Source organism: Poeciliopsis prolifica, unplaced genomic scaffold (assembly GCF_027474105.1).
Source record: "Poeciliopsis prolifica strain line A6 unplaced genomic scaffold, Auburn_PproV2 SCAFFOLD013, whole genome shotgun sequence".
Classification (NCBI taxonomy): Eukaryota; Metazoa; Chordata; class Actinopteri; order Cyprinodontiformes; family Poeciliidae; genus Poeciliopsis; species Poeciliopsis prolifica.
The window spans coordinates 3875752-3881751 of NW_026562388.1; positions in this window are offsets into that span (position 1 = coordinate 3875752).

Below are 6000 nucleotides of genomic sequence, written 5' to 3' on the forward strand. Positions count from 1 at the left end.
GTGAGAGAAACAAAGGAGAGATTACTGAAGATACAGGAACGTAAGTTCCTGTATCTTTTATCACCGACTAGAAGGTGTCGGTGATAAAAGATTACAACTCACACAGGAGTTTGAAGAGAAGCAGGGGTCACTTTAAGCAAGCAGCTGCCTCCCTCGGTGTTCTTCCACCAAAAACACAGGCTCAAAAACAAAGTTTTAAAGTTCTTGACTGAAAGTTACAACTTGAACAGGTTGTAACTTTTTTTCACAGTACAAGTTCAATAACATGAAACTCACTTTCTTATAGCGGACTGATCTACTTGAAAAGCTGGTTAACTGTCTGATGAATATAAGCAGTTCAATAAAGATCTTTTCATAGTTTTGCCCTGATCTTTCTGTGTTGATCTTTGTCCATGTCCTGGGGTGAGCCGTCACCTCTGAGTAGTCTATGTTTCTCTTTCCTGTAGAAGAGTTGAGCATTTGCCAGTTTTTGTCTCCTGGATGAACCCATTGACAGAACTATAACTCTATGGACTCTCTCTCTCTACCTTTTTCTTTTCTATAGAAAGTACTCCTGGCTCAGAGTCTCATTATTTAGCAGTGTCTGTTTCCTGAATGAAGCAATTTCCTCCCCACTGTTTCCCTTATTAGTGTATTCGTTTTGCTTTTTCCTCCTGGTTTAGAGTATTTTTTGCTCTAGCCTGTCTGGGGTTTTCTTTCTTGATCTTGTCATCTGAAACCCCCAGCAGGTTGTGGCGGTTGTCGTTTTTTAGAGATTGCCTGAAGAACTTAAAAAAAAAAAAAGGAAAAACTCCAGCAGCACTTTTTCTTTTCAAAATTGCGTTATTCAGTAAATGGTTCAGATTAGCCAGGGGAAAGCATGTCAAATTTTCTCCCTGAGACGAAGAAAGCAAAGCTCTTTATCTTCATCACCATCTACATCCAACTTCAAATCAAAGTGCTTTCAGTATTTGAAGTGAAAAGTCAAAGCTCTTTTTGCTTTGTCAGTAACAGCAATTTCTTATCAGCAGCTGCATTGTTTGACTAAATTCAGAAAAATATTCAGAAAGCAATATGTGCAATATTTTTGTTTGTGGCTATTTTCTCCCACTGCATGTCGGAAATTAAAGTTTCCTATTTTTCACTCAGCGTTAAAACCCAGCATGCAACCAACGTGTGTTAATGTTGGTTGGCTTGTCTGATCTGATGTTATTCACTTCAAGGTCTCAAAATCTACAAAATAAAAAAAAATATTATTTTCCATTAGTTTCCTGCATGTTGCAACTTTAGGGATTGTTTTTCTCTTTGACAATAAATGCATTGTAGAGAAAAAATAGTAATATGATTATTATGAATCATTAGTTGGGACATTTAATCTTGTGGCTGTTTTTTGGCATCAAACTGTAAATCATAATGAGTCTGATGTGGAGTAAATACGCATTTATGAGCTGTTTGGAAATAAAGCATGAAAAGGTTAATAATGACAGTTTCTGCTCCGGCTGGACTTTAAAGTGGAAGTAGGTTCAGAATTTGCATGGACCATTTCAGAGGGTATAAAAATTGACATAAGTTTCTTCCACTTATTTGTAATACGGTAAATGTAATGTAAACATGGGAAGACAAGTTATATGGACTGCAGAGATGCTTAATGCCACCACACTTGCAAATTTGACCAATTTCACAGGGTGTTCGAGCAACCAACCATATTTCTTCTTTCACATAAAATAATTGTTTTCCATCTGTCAGTAATATTTTCAATTAAAAGAATTGTCAGCATGTAATGCTTTGGCTAATCACACACCAGTCAATGTTTATGGAATCTATTTGAATTGACAAGTCTGTGTTTGAAAAATATTAAAATTGTTTTTTTTTTTTTTTTTTTTTTAATAATACACTTTGTCTCACGCACTATCATTGTAAACAGAGAAAAAAAGACTTAGTTGGTAATGTGCCTTTTATGAGCACAGAATTGTCAAACCTTTTCCCATCAGCTTCTTCATTCTGCTCTTCATTAGCGACAGCAAAGCGTTCCCCAACCTTATACTCTCTTCTGTGGGTCCTAGTTAAGACCTGATGCATCTTGCTTAGAAGTTCTCTTGAGGTTACAGTGGTGATCTGAAGTCTGTACACAATAGGAAACACAAAACATTGCTCAGACAGAACATTTCACCCAGTCAGCTACTTCAAGTTGTAATGCTCCATCTGAACATCAAAGAGCTGGATGCTCTGAACTCCCTGGCATATGACTTCAAATATTGGTTAAGTCCCATTCCCCAGCCCAAAAGCAGTCACCTGCTTGTTCCTCAGGGAAAACTCAAATCCAACCTCTGCCTCTAATCCAGATTGCTCCAAAGAGGAGAAGAGTGGGAGCCCCTCCTTATGACATTGGTTCCAAAACATGAGTTCAAGATAAGCCTGCCTATCTGTCTTTTCTCCACCTCCAGCACCAATTCTGGTTTCCGTCCTCCAACAAGGACAGCCTCAGGCAGAGGACATGGAAACAGCAGACTCAGATGCAGGACTTAAAGAGTGAACTGAGTTTAGATTATTGCAAGGTAAAAGAGGACAGACTGTACACAAGTCATTGGTAAAAATAAATAAATAAATAAAAATAACTAATCAGAATGATCAGGTAAAGCACATAGTTCAAAAGAGGGCTGATAATAGGGTCACATTTACACAAGGCGACCCTTGCTGCATGTCTTCCACCCTTTCCTGTCTGTCTAATATACGAGCCACTAGCGCTGCAAAAACTCGTTGGAGAAAAAAAAATATTAAAAAAAAGTTACATTTACAACTACAAGAGAATCTGTTCAATACTAGCAGTAAAACAAGATTTAAAAGAAGCATATCCAAGTAAAACTGAATAATGAACAAGAACAAAAGTGCTGACCGGTGCTTTAGTGTTTATAGATTCGTCTAAGTTTATCATTTTTTTCTCCTGGGTTTTTAAAATCCTCATATTATTTTTTTCTTTTGGGTTGATATCCTGGTCTTTGAGGTCAGGAAGACATTTGACATTTTGCTCCCTCCGTAGGTTTCTCTATCAGATGTAAACTTAAGACTCTGACCGTGCCACTCCAAAACGATAATATTTCTTCCAGTCAGAAGCAATAGTTGATCAAATTACATGATTAAAATATGTCATTAATTTTGGACTCAGCTATAACTGAAACACAGATTGAAAAATTAAACATCAACAGCTTGACGACTTTACAGCAATGATTTATCTAAACTAACCGGGTGTGAAAGTCTCTCTCCAACAGAGTTTCCTCTTTTCAGTGGAAAACCTTAAGATTCCTGAAAAGATTCCTGGTGTGTTTCTGGAAGATTAAAATTTACACCACATTTCATTCCAGGTATTTATTGCCAACATTGTAACCACCTCTAAAACAACCCTGACAAAATAAAATTCTCATTGAAAAGCCTGGCTGTTACTCAATGAAAGCAAACCAGTAATGTGCTCACATTCACAGAACAGACCACTTAACAATTCCTTTCCATGGTAATTTGATCTCGGTGCTATTAGTGTTGTAGCTAATTGGTTTATTGTATGTATTGTAATTTCCTCTGCAGCATGTTAAATGCTGGATGCGTCTGTGTGTGGCTTTGCTCTACAGCAGTAAAGACTCTGCTTCTTAATGGTCTTTTTTTTTTAACTTGCTGGATGTGTGATGGGTCTGTGAGGCAGACAGGTGCTGAATACCAATAAGGAGAGCGGTTTCCATAGGAATGGCTTTATCAGTCCACCGGGCTGCCGGCTCACAAATCAACCTTCTGCCTCGGTGTAATTTCAGTTTTATGAGCTCAGTCGGAATGAAAGTTCAGAAACAATATTGTCTGAGCAATTAGGATGATTTGGATAATAACGAGATTTGAAAACAGAGATGGTTTATGAGGGTAATATCACAGATGAAAATTTGGAGTTTGGACTTGTTCATGCTCAATGCTTGGGCATGACTCACGTTGATGATTAAGCACAGAGACTTTCAGAAGTATTTAGAAACCCGGAACTTTCTCATGTTTTGTAACATCACAATCACAAACTACAATTTATTTCACTGGGACTTATGAGGGCATGTGTATTAACCCCCTCTTTCTCTGATGTTCCTCAATAAAACACAGAAAAATAATTCTCAAATTACTAATTAAAGAACATATTTATTTAATAATAGGGCTTGGGGAATTCAAGTATAACTATTCTGTGAACGCCACAGAGACGGACTGAACAAACATTAATGGTCAGTGAAGACGAGCACAGCAGACAAGTCAGAGATACATTTGTTATCATTGAACAGTCCTGCTAATGCCACCAGTAGAGGGTGAAAAGGATATGGCACAGATGCAAACCAGAGAAAGCAATGATGTCCATCTAAACGTAAAGCCACATGTTTGCATGAGTTTCTACAGTGATCCTCAGATGAGGTGGGAGAATATGTTGACAAATATTAGTTGCATAAATCTGACTTTGGAAGGATGGAAGTGTGCCAGGAAGAAAATCTTTGTGGAAAAGAACTCTTAAGTCCAATTGAAACTTTGCCACAATCCCAGTAGAAAAAAAGATTAAATGAAGACCTCTGCATCGGATTTGAACACCAATATATAAGCATTCAGTCACTTTTTTATGTGAAGGTGAACTAAAGTCACTGGCACTGTATGAGGGAAAACACTGTTGACTTAGGAAAGCGTGACATGCAGGTGTCTGTAAGGGGCCGCTCTGAGCGGGTGTGCAGTATCGTTGGCCATGTGGGAGGCTGATCCAGCAGAGAGCTGTGGTGCCGTCGGAGTGTCAACGAAAACCCCCAACACAGAGACTTTATTAAAGACTCGACAGGTGACGGAGATGCCAGAGAGATCTGCTCCATCGACTGAGTCACACACAGACACACACACCCTTACACACCCAAACACCAGCATGCAATCCTCTATCTCTCTGTCTCCCTTCACACTCATTGATTGCTGTCAGTCTATAATAACCTCTCTGTCCTGCCAATTCCATCCTCTGACTGCCATCACCTCTCCTTCCCCATCCCTATTCTCCTCTGAATTTCCTTGTCTTTCTTCTTTCACATCTCCCAGAGCCACCTCTGTCTATTCTTCTTCTCCACATGCTTTGGTCTTCTGTCACCTTCCTATATCCCTCCTTTCTCCTCTTTGTGATTCTCATCCTCTTAGCTCTACCTTTAAACTTTCTAACCTCCCACTCTTCCTTCATTTTCTCTTTTTTTTTCTCTCCATGGCCTTTTCTACGATTCCCCTCCCCTTCGTCCCCACACCTCCCCTCCCTGCCTTCTTCTGCTGTTGCTGTAAAGGTCAGGTTAACTCCATGAATAAGCTGTAGATTTATGATGCTGTCATCTCCCAGGAATCACTGTGACCAGGGCCAAACAAAAACAACACTGCAATAGACCGCAATAGATCGCCCGAGCCCCATTCAGCAAACGCAAGGGTTATTAATGAGGCTATGGGCCAGCGCACTAGAGGTTGAGGGAGTGTTTGAAAAGTGTGTGCTGCCAGCTCACACTTTTACTTTAAACACACAAACAGATGCACAAAAGGGTTTGTGGAGATGTGTGTGCTCTAAGAAGAGATTATCCCCAACCCAACGAGTTTGTCATTGGGAATCTTTTGAATTATTCTCATAATTATACAGAAAGCTAAAACATAATAAATAAGGGTGATGCTGGCAAGTTAAGTGCAAATATAATACACATTAAAACCATTTTACTCAGGAGGATCAACAGAAGTCTCTCCAGGTTCTTTATGATATGCAATGGTTATTGATGAATTATTGTTTTCTTTAAGCTCTCGTGCACTCTGATAAGGTTTCCAGGGACTTTGAAGGATAAATGTAAGTGACAATGATGATAAGTTTTTATTTTTTAATAAATGTTGACATGATTAGGCAAGGGATAAAATAGAAAAAAAACTTTGTCAACACCAGTTGCATAATTTGAACAATGTAATACAATCAGTCCTCTATTTTACATGATTTTTTTACCATTTTTTTTTTGGGAGGGT